Source organism: Ranitomeya variabilis, chromosome 2 (assembly GCF_051348905.1).
Source record: "Ranitomeya variabilis isolate aRanVar5 chromosome 2, aRanVar5.hap1, whole genome shotgun sequence".
Taxonomy (NCBI): Eukaryota; Metazoa; Chordata; class Amphibia; order Anura; family Dendrobatidae; genus Ranitomeya; species Ranitomeya variabilis.
In genome coordinates this window covers 671,662,909-671,680,798 of record NC_135233.1, presented here as the reverse complement: position 1 = coordinate 671,680,798, position 17,890 = coordinate 671,662,909, and the positions used below count along the sequence as shown (strand labels likewise).

Sequence of the window (17,890 nt, the reverse complement as noted above, 5' to 3'; positions counted from 1 at the left end):
GCCCTGCTCATGGGTCCTGTTTGAAAATTAGTTTTTCAAGAAAGGCACCTGTTTGTGGGAGTTTTTCTTTTCCTAGGGCCATGTTCACATTGTCTTTCCGCAGTGTATATCGGAGTTTCATCTATATCCTTCTGGGCCATAGACTGCAATGACATGAACTGAGTTCGCGTTAACTCTACTTTTTAATGAAAAAGCGCATCTTTTCCGACGGTTACCAGAAATGATGCAGACGTGCACAAATAAAAAGACGCAGTACATTCAGGAAATAAAAACTGCGTTCAATTCAGTGCCATTCATGTGATTGCAGTCTATGACCCAACAGGGGATTGTCTAAATCCCGCTTTTAGGAAAATCAGGCAGAACCCTCAAGGCAGGGCACTGTAGAAATGCAGTGTGAATAAGGACTAAAGTGTTTTTTTTTTTTAATGATTTTTTTTTTTTCTGCTTGGTCTGATGCAGGGAAAGCTGTGATTCTGTCGCAACTACTGCACCCAGTAAACTGAGTGATACATTGCTGGAATCAGGGTCTCCATCCCTACCTCATACATAGGAAAAACCTGCTGTCAGATTCCCTTTAAGCAATATGAACTTTTTTATTCCTACCATGCAATTATTTAAATCGGAAGAGTTTTTTTTACTGTTCTGTTGTCATGTTCTAGGAGCCATAATATTTTTCATGATTTTGATGACAGTCGTATGTTTTTTTTTTTTAAGGATCGGTTATTTTTGTCAGTGGTATCATTTTGGGGTACATATAACGTTTTCATACACTTTAACTCTTTTTGGGAACGAATATGAAAAAAACAACATTTTTAAAATGATTTTTGGCGTTTTCACCGTGCGACACAGATGAGATCTCACTACTTAGTGAGGAGAGAGAGAACAAGAAGTGTTATCATTCATGTGGCTCCTGGAAAAATCGCTGTACTGTGTGAGAAGATTGAACACTCGCTCTCCTTCCGGCCTGTCTGCAGCTTCATTATCTATCACTATCCCACTGGTCTTTCCTCTGATCGGATCATCCTAGTTCCCTGCGCATGTACAGAAGCAGAGGAAAAGCCTGACTACTAAAGTACAGAGCTTACAGAGATGTGTTTCGGCAAGTTAGTGACTGATCTTCGGCTCCTCCGTGGATGTCAGGATTTATCTTTGCTTCAGGACAAGCATAGTGCGCTTCTGAAGCCAGATTCAGAGACGCACTGATGTGTAAGAAAGAAAAACACATGCGCCAGATTTGCAGAAACATGGGGATGAAGCTGGCTTTTGCAGATCATGTTAGTACGTCCACTGGGGCGTGATAATATCGTGAGTGGGATAACTAGTCAAGGGAAACCAACAGACCATTGACTGGACAGTAACTTATTTGCATATTGAAATCAGAATTTTAAAATATTTTCCCTTCACCTATGACAGCACACCTGACACCTGAGAGAGGAATCCGCACACCAAGGACAGGAAACCTACTGAAATAAAAGGGGGGTACCTCTCCCCCGCATCAGTTGGTTTCCTGTCCTTTATGGTAATCTAATACTGAAGCAAGGCGGTGAAAAAGAAAAGTTATCACTTACCCAGGCCGGTCCCAGCATCTGGAAGAGTAAGCTGCGTACTTGTAATGCCGGCATTTGGGTCCTGGAAGCACCGTCTGCTGCATGATAACACATGCCTTGCATGAATCCAGCTGCCACGCCGCCCCATTCCGGCGCGTTGGGAAATGGCGCACCTGGTGATGTCAGAGGGGCGAGCATGAAGACATGGTGGTGCTTTCCACTGATGTCACTGGCTAGGCACGCAGGAATAGGTGTGCCAAAGTGATGTCAGGTTTGGGCGTTCCCGAAAAAATGACGCTCTACGCTGGTTTAGCTGGATCGGGGCGTGCTGAGGATAGTGCGTCCTGATGTGTATGGCAGTGGGACATGTAGCTGAGAAACGGGACCGGAGGAAACGGTCCAGCAAGGAGAGGCTGTGGTGATCCCTCATTTAAAATGAGGTCTGATTACAAACAGAGCGCTCGTAGTCCGGCTCTCCTTCCTGATATCATCGTGGATGATCAGCAGCCTCAGTAGCGTGGACACAACAGGGACAGGCGTTCAAGTGGCAGGAGCCCTAGCCAGCCTAGCCAGAGGAACAGAGTGACTCTGAACTCGGTGTCCAAGGAGGATATTTAGTGTGTCCCAGAACAGACTACGAATCCGAGAAGACCTAAGAAAGCCAGCGCCAAAAGGAACAACAAGGAATGTGCGCTGTGTAAAATCCGTCTAACAGGCGTCTGGCAGAAAAGACTCAGTCCAGCCTGTCTACAGAAAACAATTAGTGACGAGACCCTTGAGTTCGCCTCAAACCTAAAGTCTGTCATTGGAGCAGAGGTGGAGGACTCCCTGAAATCCCTATTGAGGAAAGGGAAAAAAAATCTAAGTAAGTCTCTTCTGAATCCAATATTTCCCTGGTATCCGATGGAAAATATTTCTTCACACAGTGACATAGGGGGAAGACCATGTTTCCCGGTAGATGACATGGATAAATTAGTTAAGACTATTAGAACAAGTATAGACGTTAAAGAGGAGAAGATTCCTAGATCCCTAGAAGATGTAATGTTTGGAGGTCTGGAGCAAAGAAAGAAATGTTCCTTTCCTGTTAATGGCAAAATATAAATGCTTATTAACAAAGAATGGAAGAAGCCTGAAAAATCTGGGGTTACCCTCATCTTCCAAAAGGACATATCCTTTTGAAGAGAAGGATACAGAAATGTGGGACAAGGTTCCACGAATAGGCATTATTATTTTTACAAGGAGAAATAAAGCATTATCAGTTCAAAACCCTTCCATTCGACTTGATGGTGGCACCAAAGGTCTTCACCAAAGTGATAGCCGAGGTGACAGCCTATCTTCCAGTTCAGAATACTCTCATTATTGCATACCTAAATGACTTCCTGATTGTAGGAAAATCAGAAGAGCATTGTGCGGCACAACTGAGAAAAATCTGGGTCATCTTAAAAGAGCTCGGCTTGATTATAAATACACACAAGTCAAAACTAAGTTTGGTGAAAATGCAGTCCATTATGGCTCTCATTTTAAACTTGAGTTACAAACTTGCCTTTTTACTTTTCTACACAGATTCTGTTAAAATGGCATTTAGAAGGAAAAGTAGAACTTTCATCAGCATCCAGAAATTCCCTCTTATAGTGGATAGACAGAACAAACCTGTCAACAGGGGTCCCATGGATGAGCCCCGTGAGTGACATTATTACGACAAATGCAAGCAATTGAGATTTGGGGGCACATCGAACAGATCAGGAAATACAGGATTCTTGGTTGCTTTAAGAGAGGGGTCAAACTTCAAACCTGAAGTAGTAGTGGTAAGACCACTAAAGGGTTTTCTTACTTCCCTTCTTTGTCGCAACGTTTGTGTCATGTCAGACAATCGCACTACAGTGGTGTATATCAATCACCAGAGGAAAATAAGGTCCCACTCCCTAATGGAAGCAGCAAACAATCTTTTCCATGTAGCAGAACAACACCTTCTATCACTTACTGCAGTGCATATAAAGGGGAAAGAGAACACCAAAGCAGACTTCCTGAGCCGAAACAGCCTGAAGCAAGGGGAATGGACCCTAAACTCCAAAGTATTTCAGCAGATAGTAGACTTGTGGTGATTTCAATAGATAGACCTGTTTGCCAAAAAGCAGAAAAGGAGAGTGATGAAATTCTGTTCACTAAATTAAAAAAACTCCTAATGCGGTAGATGCCCATCACATCCCTTGGAACTTCAGGATAGCACATGTCTTCCCTCTGATAGTCATGATCCAAGCAGTCTTGGAAAGATCAGGGAGGATCGGGCAAGGGTGATTTTGATTGCTCCAATCTATGTATCCTGCCAAAGATCCTGGACCTTCTCACTCAGGGGTCAGTATGCCACTCGCAAGTGAAGGGTTTCCATCTATCAGCATGGAATGCGAAAAGGCACTATTTAATCAGAAAAGGTTCTCTCCAGGATTAAAGTAACCGCTGTGCTCTGCTTTATGGCCGGCCGGCGCTGACACAGTGCAGGGAAGCGGACGCCGGGGGACGCGACAGACACCGGAATGTAAGTAGTGTTTGTTTTTTTTTACATTTACAATGGTAACCAGGGTAAATATCGGGTTACTAAGCGCGGCCCTGCGCTTAGTAACCCGATGTTTACCCTGGTTACCAGTGAAGACATCGCTGAATCAGCGTCACACACGCCGACTCAGCGATGTCAGCGGGTGATCCAGTGACGAAATAAGGTGCTGGCCTTCTAGCTCCGACCAACGATGTCACAGCAGGATCCTGATCGCTGCTGCGTGTCAAACACAACGATATCGCTATCCAGGACGCTGCAATGTCACAGATCGCTATCGTTATCGTTGTTAAGTTGTTCAGTGTGAAGGTACCTTAAAGGTACATTCACACGAAACGACTTTGTAACGATATCGCTAGCGATCCGTGACGTTGCAGCGTCCTGGCTAGCGATATCGTTTAGTTTGACACGCAGCAGCGATCAGGATCCTGCTGTGATGTCGCTGGTCGCTGAATAAAGTTCAGAACTTTATTTGGTCGTCCGATCGCCGTGTATCGTTGTGTTTGACAGCAAAAGCAACGATACCAGCGATATTTTACACTGGTAACCAGGGTAAACATCGGGTTACTAAGCGCAGGGCCGCGCTTAGTAACCCGATGTTTACCCTGGTTACCAGTGTAAAATGTAAAAAAAGCAAACAGTACATACTCACCTTCGCGTCCCCCGGCGTCCGCTTCCCACACTGACTGAGCGCCGCAAAGTGAAAGTGAAAGCACAGGTCACCACTGTGCCCTGCTACTGCCGGCGCTCAGTCAGTGCAGGAAGCGGACGCCGGGGGACGCATGTAAGTATGTAGTGTTTGTGTTTTTTACATTTTACGCTGGTAACCAGGGTAAACATCGGGTTACTAAGTGCGGCCCTGCGCTTAGCAACCCGATGTTTACCCTGGTTACCCGGGGACCTCGGCATCGTTGGTCGCTGGAGAGCGGTCTGTGTGACAGCTCTCTAGCGACCAAACAGCGACGCTGCAGCGATCGGCATCGTTGTCGCTATCGCTGCAGCGTCGCTCCATGTGAAGGTACCTTAAGTCTGTTATAGTGATTGTACATTGAGTGTGTTAAGCTTTGTTTATTAATGTGTGCTTATATTCTAATAGTGCTACTTAATCCCATCACCATTGTTTACCTTATCTTGATGTTGGACTGAAAGACCCTGAGTAATTCTAAAAATAGCTTACATGCCTTGGGTATAAAAAGACTCAGAGATCACATCCTGGGAGACTGAAGTAATACAGAGCTACCAGCCGGACATTCTGCAAACCACACTACAGACAGGAAAAAGGACTGCAGCCAATTCATCATGGCACCATCACGAGGGACACTGATCTAGGATTCTATAGGATACAACCTAGGGGTTTTCGGCTCCGGTTGGAAGGACACAGATCTGATCCAGTGACCATCTCTGAACCATGGATATGTTTGGAGAAAGCCAGGGTTGGGACCCGCTGGTCGCCTGGTTCCATGGAGATGGTCAGATAAGCCAGGTGGTGACTCTCATGTCAACTGGCTTTGGACCTTGTATGGACTCTATGGACAGTTCTTGGTCATCTCCCTATCCCTCCCTTCTCTGTGCGTTCATCCACAGATGGAGTAGCTACCCTGGGAGCTCTGACATCATGTCATACTGTATAAAACTGATGGTATTAGCAACATCGCGTGAAGAGAAAAACTAAACACGCTAGCCGGACTAGTAAAAAGCTCAGTCGTAACTACATCATATCACAAGAAAAGGGGGAGAGGGTGTGGAAACCACAAAAGTACGACCAAAGCGCAAAAAAATGGAAATGTAAAAACTAGTAATCTTTATTAGTAACAATAAAAAAGACACGACATGTAACACAGTGAAGGAAACAGTGTAACATACAGAAGAACTGCAACTGTGCAAAAATCTGACATGTAGGAAAAGAACTGGCTCAGAATTATACCTCAGTGGTGTAGAGGGGGAAAGTAGTAACCACAAAGGCCTGTATGAAAACTAGACCGTTGATATCTATGTGGATCTTATAATAGGACGCCATAGCACATAATAAAGAGTCTGAAACAAAGCTAGACCATGCTACACAATATATACAGTAAGTGCATATAGTGGGTACCCAGACAGTAATCAAATGCAAGGTGACAAAAATGCCACAGATCACACCGGACAAACTGCTAATGTGGATAGAACTTATGCTACTCCCCAATGGCCGCTACCACACTAGTACAACCATTCCCCATATATAATAATGAGCGCACTCAGTTGCTCCCTTATATTACCTGGTTGTGGGCGGCCAACTTCACTCTGCCAGATCAATATCCTGCACGTCGCCCATGTCATACTGGAAATACATGGAGACGCAGTGATCTTTTATAAGCGCCCATGTGACCCTGGGAGCTCTGACATCGTGTCATACTGGAAATACATGGAGACGCAGTGATCTTTTATATGCGCCCATGTAACCAAACAATTCTAGCCATGGTGGGATTGTTCTGTTTGCTATTGTGTGTTGTGGTTCAATAAAGTATTGCCACACTGTTTTACCTTAACCCTGTGTTGTCTGTGTAGTGTATTCCCCACGGGGAGATAGAGCAGGCGTTCAGTGGTATGAGCCGTGGTCCATACAGTCTTGCTAAAGACAGCCGGGCTAGCGGACGAGAGCACCCACTGACCCCGTTTCTCCACAGTATTTATGTATATGTGAAGTGTAGGGTTTTACTCACTCAGCTGCGGTTGAGGTGGGTACAGGGAGCTTTCATTAAAATGTCCAGGCTGGTTAATTAAATCTTCATAAACCGCTCAGGAAACCAAACAAGACAACCTTTTCCGGCACAAAGTGAAAACACAAAGTAAATAGTCCTTACAGGATTTGCGAGTTTGCCCTCTCAGGTTAGTGTTGAGTTCTGAAGGCCTTAGCACAGACCACCACACAGGAGATCCATACATATCCAGATACTGAATGAGACACTCGGTCTCCATTTTATCTGCCAAACCACACCCTCGGGGTGGAGATATCTGAGCATTCACTCCCACCCATGTCTTTGACTGCTGGTAAAACCCAGCCCTGATACGCCCTATTAATTTTCTCAGCACTATATGTGCTAGAGCATACTTTACCGGGCTTACATCACTGAAGCTACCAACCTCGATGATACATATCTCCCCTCAAAAACATGTCTGGCACCCCTTCCCCTCTGCCCAAAGCCGGGTGGCTTGGCACATTCTGCCATTAAACAGTGGACTTTTGACAGAGGGCAAGCATTACCATGCAGTTTCCCTGGCCTTTGCTCTACATGAAAGCTAAAATGCTAGGAACCACCTAGTCACTCGGGCATTGTTCCCCTTCTTCTCCCTCATTGACTTTAGTGGTGAATGGTCTGACACTAGCCTGAATTTCCTGCCCAAGAGGTAGTACCTTAGAGTGTCCAATGTACACTTCTTGCAGGATGACAATTTCTGACTTAGATACAAAATGTGTTGCTCTTCCCCCTTTACCTCTTGTGATAAGACAGCACCCAATCTGACGCCTCCGTCTGAAACCGCAGAAATCCAGTGTCACCAGAACTGGCTATTTACACAATGCTAGTGTCACGACTAGCTCACCGTGTTCCCTAGGTTCTGAAGGTGAAGATGCCGGGGCCATGTTCCTTGCCATAGCTCCTGAATCCACTCCCAGTCTGTACCCTTCCCTCACCCAGGGAAGAGGGGAGTAGTAGTGCACTGTAGTACAGCAACCAGACTAACAAGGTAATACGAACAGGGGTAACTGAAAATACCAAACATACAAATATACACTCACATATAACAGAGGTATGTACCGGGAAGTGGAAAATGGGGTTAAACCAAAATAGGAGAAGAAAGAGAATTATCAGATTCACAAAACCAGGCAAAAGTCACAGATAAATCCACCAAACGCTTTCTCAAATACCCACCAACAACTATCCTCCAAGCCATTCAGCATAAGCTAGCTCTGATGAAGTGTGTTAGTCAGGAACCAGATTATATAGCTTATAGCAGTGGCTAACAGTGTACATCTGAGAGCCTTAGCTCCAAGAGCTCTCAACAGAGCAGATAATCCCCTGCACTTCCCAAAGAAATTTACACCATTTACCAAGAAGGTGAAGTGCTTCTATTCAGGGCAGGAGTAGGAGAATTCAGACGCTGCGGTCTTCTGGCTCCTCTCTGTTGAGTTAAACCCTTAACAGCTAGTTTCAGTTCCTGGATGGCTGTATCAGTTTATGGAGATTTTAATTACCGACTGACCAGGGCATGAAGAACAGTTGAGTGTGCCTTTGGTATGCTTGTCTCGAAATGGCGCATTTTAGGGACAGCCATTAATCTCAAAATTGAGACAGTCGATGAGGTGGTCAAGACGTGTGTGGTTCTGCACAACTACATAATGGCTAAAGAACGACCAAATGTTGAACTTGTTGAACCTGTTTGTAACCGATTGCCAGATTACCATCATCACCCTCTCAGGACAACAGTCGAAGTTGCCCAAATGAGCCATACATTTGCGTACTACTTTGTTTCTGAGAGTGGACGTGTGTCCTGGCAAGATGAAATGGTAAAGTAAAATGTTCTTGTAATGTTATGTAATGTTATGTACCTGGAATTATTAACCCCTTAATCCCATATGACGTACTATACCGTCGAGGTGGGGTGGGCCTTAATTCCCGGTGACGGTATAGTACGTCATACGCGATCGGCCGCGCTCACGGGGGGAGCGCGGCCGATCGCGGCTGGGTGTCGGCTGCATATCGCAGCTGACATCCGCCACTATGTGCCAGGAGCGGTCACGGACCGCCCCCGGCACATTAACCCCCGGCACACCGCGATCAAACATGATCGCGGTGTACCGGCGGTACAGGGAAGCATCGCGCAGGGAGGGGGCTCCCTGCGGGCTTCCCTGAGACGATCGGTACAAGGTGATGTACTCACCTCGTACCGAACGTCTTCTCCCTGCAGGCCCCGGATCCAAAATGGCCGAGGGGCAGTATCCGGGTCCTGCAGGGAGCACTTCCGGGTCGGAGCAGGCTGCAGATGAAAGCTGCAGCCTGCTCCGATGAAAGTATGATCACGGATCTGATAGAGTGCTGTGCACACTATCAGATCTGCGATCTGTGATGTCCCCCCCTGGGACAAAGTAAAAAAGTTAAAAAAAAAATTTCCACATGTGTAAAAAAAAAAAATAATAATTCCTAAATAAATAATAATAAAAAAAAAAATATTATTCCCATAAATACATTTCTTTATCTAAAAAAAACAAACAAAAACAATAAAAGTACACATATTTAGTATCGCCGCGTCCGTAACGACCCAACCTATAAAACTGGCCCACTAGTTAACCCCTTCAGTAAACACCGTAAGAAAAAAAAAAAAAAAACGAGGCAAAAAACAACGCTTTATTACCATACCGCCGAACAAAAAGTGGAATAACACGCGATCAAAAAGATGGATATAAATAACCATGTTACCGCTGAAAACTTCATCTTGTCCCGCAAAAAACGAGCCGCCATGCAGCATCATCAACAAAAAAATAAAAAAGTTATAGTCCTCAGAATAAAGCGATGCCAAAATAATTATTTTTTCTATAAAATAGTTTTTATCGTATAAAAGCGTCAAAACATAAAAAAATGATATAAATGAGGTATCGCTGTAATCGTACTGACCCGACGAATAAAACTGCTTTATCAATTTTACCAAGCGCAGAACGGTATAAACGCCTCTCCCAAAAGAAATTCATGAATAGCTGGTTTTTGGTTATTCTGCCTCACAAAAATCGGAATAAAAAGTGATAAAAAATGGTCACGTGTCCGAAAATGTTACCAATAAAAACGTCAACTCGTCCCGCAAAAAACAAGACCTCACATGACTCTGTGGACCAAAATGTGGAAAAATTATAGGTCTCAAAATGTGGAGACGCAAAAACTTTTTTGCTATAAAAAGCGTCTTTTAGTCTGGTTTCACACTTGCGTTTTTATCTGCATGCGTTTTTTAAAAAAACCGCATGTGTGAAAAAATGCATGTAAACGCGGTAAAACGCATGCGTTTTTATAGAAAAACACAAGAAAAAAACAAAAAACCCTAACCCTACCCCTAACCCTACCCCTAACCTGAAATACGTGGCACTGAAATACGTGGCACTGAAATATACGTTTATATACGTATATACGTATATAAGTGCCACGATATTTCAGTGGCCACGTATAAAAGTGCCACGTATTTAAGTGCCACGTATTTAAGTGCCACGTATTTCAGTGCCACGTATTTCAGTGCCACGTATTTCAGTGCCACGTATTTCAGTGCCACGTATTTCAGTGCCACGTATTTCAGTGCCACGTATTTCAGTGCCACGTATTTACGTGCCACGTATTTACGTGCCACGTATTTTTCAGTGCCTGAAATACGTGGCACTGAAATACGTGGCACTGAAATATCGTGGCACTGAAATATCGTGGCACTGAAATATCGTGGCACTGAAGTATTTACGTGCCACGTATTTTTCAGTGCCTGAAATACGTTGCACTGAAATACGTGGCACTGAAATACGTGGCACTGAAATACGTGGCACTGAAATATACGTTTATATACGTATATAAGTGCCACGATATTTCAGTGGCCACGTATAAAAGTGCCACGTATTTAAGTGCCACGTATTTAAGTGCCACGTATTTAAGTGCCACGTATTTCAGTGCCACGTATTTCAGTGCCACGTATTTAAGTGCCACGTATTTAAGTGCCACGTATTTCAGTGCCACGTATTTCAGTGCCACGTATTTCAGTGCCACGTATTTACGTGCCACGTATTTTTCAGTGCCTGAAATACGTGGCACTGAAATACGTGGCACTGAAATATCGTGGCACTGAAATATCGTGGCACTGAAATATCGTGGCACTGAAGTATTTACGTGCCATGTATTTTACAGTGCCTGAAATACGTGGCACTGAAATACGTGGCACTGAAATACGTGGCACTGAAATACGTGGCACTGAAATATACGTTTATATACGTATATACGTATATAAGTGCCACGATATTTCAGTGGCCACGTATATAAGTGCCACGTATTTAAGTGCCACGTATTTAAGTGCCACGTATTTAAGTGCCACGTATTTACGTGCCACGTATTTACGTGCCACGTATTTTTCAGTGCCTGAAATACGTGGCACTGAAATACGTGGCACTGAAATACGTGGCACTGAAATACGTGGCACTGAAATATCGTGGCACTTAAATACGTGGCACTTAAATACGTGGCACTTAAATACGTGGCACTTAAATACGTGGCACTTATATACGTGGCACTTATATACGTGGCACTTATATACGTGGCACTTATATACGTGGCACTTATATACGTGGCACTTATGACTGTCAGAAAATGTTCAGTAAACGGTTAGGGGTAGGGTTTCAGGTAGAATTGGGGAGTTTCCACTGTTCAGGCACATCAGGGGCTCTCCAAACGCGACATGGCGTCCAATCTCAATTCCAGCCAATTCTGCGTTGAAAAAGTAAAACAGTGCTCCTTCCCTTCCGAGCTCTCCCGTGCGTCCAAAAAGGGGTTTACCCCAACATATGGGGTATCAGCGTACTAGGGACAAATTGAACAACAACTTCTGGGGTCCAAGTTCTCTTGTTATCCTTGGGAAAATAAAAATTTGGGGGGCTAAAAATCATTTTTGTGGGAAAAAAAATATGTTTTATTTTCACGGCTCTGCGTTGTAAACTGTAGTGAAACACTTGGGGGTTCAAAGTTCTCACAACACATCTAGATAAGTTCCTTGGGAGGTCTAGTTTCCAATATGGGGTCACTTGTGGGGGGTTTGTACTGTTTGGGTACATCAGGGGCTCTGCAAATGCAACGTGACGCCTGCAGACCAATCCATTTAAGTCTGCATTCCAAATGGCGCTCCTTCCCTTCCGAGCTCTGTCATGCGCCCAAACAGTGGTTCCCCCCCACATAGGGGGTATCAGCGTACTCAGGACAAATTGGACAACAACTTTTAGGGTCCAATTTATCCTGATACCCTTGTGAAAATACAAAACTGGGGGCTAAAAAATCATTTTTGTGAAAAAGAAAAATAATTTTTATTTTCACGGCTCTGCGTTATAAACTGTAGTGAAACACTTGGGGGTTCAAAGTTCTCACAACACATCTAGTTAAGTTCCTTGGGGGGTCTAGTTTCCAATATGGGGTCACTTGTGGGGGGTTTGTACTGTTTGGGTACATCAGGGGCTCTGCAAATGCAACGTGACGCCTGCAGACCAATCCATTTAAGTCTGAATTCCAAATGGCGCTCCTTCCCTTCCGAGCTCTGTCATGCGCCCAAACAGTGGTTCCCCCCCACATAGGGGGTATCAGCGTACTCAGGACAAATTGGACAACAACTTTTAGGGTCCAATTTATCCTGATACCCTTGTGAAAATACAAAACTGGGGGCTAAATTTCATTTTTGTGAAAAAAATAAATAAAATTATTTTCACGGCTCTGCGTTATAAACTGTAGTGAAACACTTGGGGGTTCAAAGTTCTCACAACACATCTAGATAAGTTCCTTGGGGGGTCTAGTTTCCAATATGGGGTCACTTGTGGGGGGTTTGTACTGTTTGGGTACATCAGGGGCTCTGCAAATGCAACGTGACGCCTGCAGACAAATCCATTTAAGTCTGCATTCCAAATGGCGCTCCTTCCCTTCCGAGCTCTGTCATGCGCCCAAACAGTGGTCCCTCCCCACAAATGGGGTATCAGCGTACTCCAGACAAATTGGACAACAACTTTTGGGGTCCAATTTATCCTGATACCCTTGTGAAAATACAAAACTGGGGGCTAAAAAATAATTTTTGTGAAAAAAAAAAATAATTTTTATTTTCACGGCTCTGCGTTATAAACTGTAGTGAAACACTTGGGGGTTCAAAGCTCTCAAAACACATCTAGATAAGTTCCTTAGGGGGTCTACTTTCCAAAATGGTGTCACTTGTGGGGGGGTTTAATGTTTAGGCACATCAGGGGCTCTCCAAACGCAACATGGCATCCCATCTTAATTCCAGTCAATTTTGCATTGAAAAGTAAAATAGCGCTTCTTCCCTTCTGAGCTCTGCTATGCGCCCAAACAATGGTTTACACCCACATATGGGGTATCGTCGTACTCAGGACAAATTGCACAACAACTTTTGTGGTCTAATTTCTTCTCTTACCCTTGGGGAAATAAAAAAATGGGGGTGAAAGATCATTTTTGTGAAAAAATATGATTTTTTATTTTTACGGCTCTGCATTATAAACTTCTGTGAAGCACTTGTTGGGTCAAAGTGCTCAACACACATCTAGATAAGTTCCTTAAGGGGTCTACTTTCCAAAATGGTGTCACTCGTGGGGGGTTTCAATGTTTAGGCACATTAGGGGCTCTCCAAACGCAACATGGCGTCCCATCTCAATTCCAGTCAATTTTGCATTGAAAAGTCAAATGGCGCTCCTTCCCTTCTGAGCTCTGCCCTGCGCCCAAACAATGGTTTACACCCACATATGGGGTATCAGTGTACTCAGGACAAATTGCACAACAATTTTTGGGGTCCAATTTCTTCTCTTACCCTTGGGAAAATAAAAAATTGGGGGTGAAAAGATCATTTTTGTGAAAAAATATGATTTTTTATTTTTACGGCTCTGCATTATAAACTTCTGTAAAGCACTTGTTGGGTCAAAGTGCTCACGACACATCTAGATAAGTTCCTTAAGGGGTCTACTTTCCAAAATGGTGTCACTTGTTAGGGGTTTCAATGTTTAGGCACATCAAGGGCTCTCTAAATGCAACATGGCGTCCCATCTCAATTCCAGTCAATTTTGCATTGAAAAGTCAAATGGCGCTCCTTCCCTTCCGAGCTCTGCCCTGCGCCCAAACAATGGTTTACACCCACATATGGGGTATCAGCGTACTCAGGACAAATTGCACAACAATTTTTGGGGTCCAATTTCTTCTCTCACCCTTGGGAAAATAAAAAATTGGGGGTGAAAAGATAATTTTTGTGAAAAAATATGATTTTTTATTTTTACGGCTCTGCATTATAAACTTCTGTAAAGCACTTGTTGGGTCAAAGTGCTCACCACACATCTAGATAAGTTCCTTAGGGGGTCTACTTTCCAAAATGGTGTCACTTGTTAGGGGTTTCAATGTTTAGGCACATCAAGGGCTCTCTAAATGCAACATGGCGTCCCATCTCAATTCCAGTCAATTTTGCATTGAAAAGTCAAATGGCGCTCCTTCCCTTCCGAGCTCTGCCCTGCGCCCAAACAATGGTTTACACCCACATATGGGGTATCAGCGTACTCAGGACAAATTGCACAACAATTTTTGGGGTCCAATTTCTTCTCTCACCCTTGGGAAAATAAAAAATTGGGGGTGAAAAGATAATTTTTGTGAAAAAATATGATTTTTTATTTTTACGGCTCTGCATTATAAACTTCTGTAAAGCACTTGTTGGGTCAAAGTGCTCACCACACATCTAGATAAGTTCCTTAGGGGGTCTACTTTCCAAAATGGTGTCACTTGTGGGGGGTTTCAATGTTTAGGCACATCAGGGGCTCTCCAAATGCAACATGGCGTCCCATCTCAATTCCAGTCAATTTTGCATTGAAAAGTCAAATGGCGCTCCTTTGCTTCCAAGCTCTGCCATGCGCCCAAACTGTGGTTTACCCCCACATATGGGGTATCAGCGTACTCAGGACAAATTGTACAACAACTTTTGGGGTCTATTTTCTCCTGTTACCCTTGGTAAAATAAAACAAATTGGAGCTGAAATAAATTTTGTGTGAAAAAAAGTTAAATGTTCATTTTTATTTAAACATTCCAAAAATTCCTGTGAAACACCTGAAGGGTTAATAAACTTCTTGAAAGTGGTTTTGAGTACCTTGAGGGGTGCAGTTTTTAGAATGGTGTCACACTTGGGTATTTTCTATCATATAGACCCGTCAAAATGACTTCAAATGAGATGTGGTCCCTAAAAAAAAATGGTGTTGTAAAAATGAGAAATTGCTGGTCAACTTTTAACCCTTATAACTCCGTCACAAAAAAAAATTTTGGTTCCAAAATTGTGCTGATGTAAAGTAGACATGTGGGAAATGTTATTTATTAAGTATTTTGTGTGACATATGTCTGTGATTTAAGGGCATAAAAATTCAAAGTTGGAAAATTGCGAAATTTTCAAAATTTTCGCCAAATATTCGTTTTTTTCACAAATAAACGCAAGTTATATCGAAGAAATTTTACCACTAACATGAAGTACAATATGTCACGAGAAAACAATGTCAGAATCGCCAAGATCCGTTGAAGCGTTCCAGAGTTATAACCTCATAAAGGGACAGTGGTCAGAATTGTAAAAATTGGCCCGGTCATTAACGTGCAAACCACCCTCGGGGCTTAAGGGGTTAAAATGTACCTTTAATGTTTGCTGACAATAAAACACCTGTTCCAAGTGCCTTCTATATTACAATATTTTTTTTAAAGTTTAATAAGGTGATCACCGGTTCACAACTACAGTCTTTATAAAATCCACTCCCTGTCTCATGCAGATTGCAAAAAAAAAAAATATTTTTGACAAGACAATGAGGGGGAAATAATATGAACATGGGGGGCGTGGAGCTGGGAGGATTGGCTAGGTGTGGATGATGAAGGGGTTCCAGGGGAAGGGCTTACTAAACTTGTGGGGTCTGGGAGGTCAAGGATGGAAGTAGACACATTAGGAGTGGAAGCATGGGACGGGAGAGAAACATTGGAAGGGAGAGATAAACTGGACAACACAGACTTTTTGGGAGGTGAGGTTGGAGGTAGTTGGACAGTTCTTTTTTTATTTCTGTCCCGTCTTAGGCAGCTGCATTCTTTTTTTTGTGTCTCCTTGGGAGGGCGGGAGTGGTGGGGTACAGGGCTTGCAGGATTTGGACCCGGCCTTGTGATGGTGGTGGACAGCCGTGCAGGATCTGGACCTGGCCTGGTGGTGGCGGTGGACAGCCATGCAGGATCTGGAGGTAGCCTAGTGGTGGTGGCAGTGGACAGCCGTGCAGTATCTGGAGCCGGCCTAGTGGTGGTGGCAGTGGACAGCCATGCAGGATCTGGACCTGGCATGGTGGTGGTGGTGGACGGCAGTGCAGGAGCAGGACTCGGCATGGTGGTGGTGGTGGAGTGGCTTTCAGCCCTCACCTGGCATGGTGGTGGGGGTGTAGTGGTGTGCGGAAGGACTGGGCATGGTGGTGGCCGTGCAGTGGTATGCTGCAGAACTCGGTATTGAGGGAAAGTGTGTAATTGGTGGCACAGGAGGAAATACCACCTGTGGCTGCTGTAAGTACCGAGTCTGCTGCATAGCCTGAATGTAAGCAGCATTGCAGGCCTGCATCACATTGAGCTGGAGTTCAGGTGTAAGTTGTTCCGACATGCCCCGCTCTATCTGATTAAAAAAATGGTGTGCTCGTCTCTGGAGGTCGGCTTCCAAACGGTTAAGGCATTGGTTGACATCCTGGAAAAGTGTGTTAGACCGGAAAGTGGTCTGACCCATATTATCTCCCATCGCCTTCAGGCCATTCTGGAAGACCGATCTCAAGTGAAGAAACTCAGGCATGAGTGACCTGTCCGAGGCCATCTGTCACTGGCAGGAAGAGCCCCCCCAAAAAAAAATAGGCAGAGGACTGGGACAGGGGAACACCTGAAGGACCAGCTGCCTGTTCTCCAGACTGTGACCCGGCCCACTTGCTGCTTCGCTGGTGGATGGCTTGGACTAGTCCGTGGCTGTTCGATGAGAGACCGCTCCAGGGGACGATCCAGGATCGAGGGTGCTGCTCAGGTTCTGTGAAAAGAAAAGAAAAGTAAAACATTACTACCAAAAAATAACAATTGTAAAAGCGCCAACTCCTGTGGAATAGAAAAATTCAGATTAGGAAATACAATACAATGGAATACAACACAAAAATACTTACATTCTCTGAGCAAGGACAGGCCTCAGGAAATCCAGTACCTGGTGGTATTTATATTTCCCAATCCTTGCTGCAGCACCACTGTGAACTTGGATTTCCTGTTTCAGGTCCTTGTTGAAGCGCTCCTTCATCGAACGCCAACGGGTTTTGACTTTGTTCACTATGAATAGGAAATACAAAATTGTTAAACAATGCACTTTCGGCCGGGATCACACCACCGTGTGTGATGCGAGAAACTCGCAGAAGTTTATCGCATCACACACGGTTGTGTGATCCCGGCCTTCAGGTTCACTGCCACATCAGACCACATTTCAATACTTACGAAATTCCTTTCTGACTTGTGACGTGGCATTGTCCCAGTCATCCATCAGCGCTTGGGCCACCTCATTCCACAGCCGCCGAATCACCACAGTGTCCGAGTGCTGCTGCTCCCGGGTGTCCCACAACGGAACAATCTCTTGCACCAATGGTATGAGGAGTTCATTGTCAATGACATCTTCATCCCGTTGTGGAACCTAGAAATGAAAGAAAGACATTAATGTTGGAAAAATAAAACAGTTTAAAAACATCATAAAAAAAGAGAAAAGACAGTCAAGAAATAAAAAACAGTCAAGAATAAATACAAACAGTCAAAGAATACTTACACGCCATCTTGCCACCGCTACTTCGGCCGAATTCTGCTTCTCCTGCTCCTCTGCACTTTTGAAGTGTTCTGTAAAAGAAAATACATGATTTTGCCACATATAGTGACAGTGAATACTTACCAATCACTACCAAATGTACTCACTTCACTCTTCTGTCCGGCGTGTTCGCTGTGCTTTGGACTTGAGTCCATGGTGATATGATGAATGCTGCAAGAAAGAT

The 17,890-nt window shown here is 44.2% G+C and overlaps 1 long non-coding RNA gene across 1 annotated transcript in view; it reads right to left on the bottom strand.

Annotated features, from left to right (window-relative positions):
- Positions 1-17,890, bottom strand: part of LOC143807584 (uncharacterized) — a 1,151,218-nt gene that overhangs the window by 360,623 nt on the left and 772,705 nt on the right. The window lies entirely within an intron of this gene.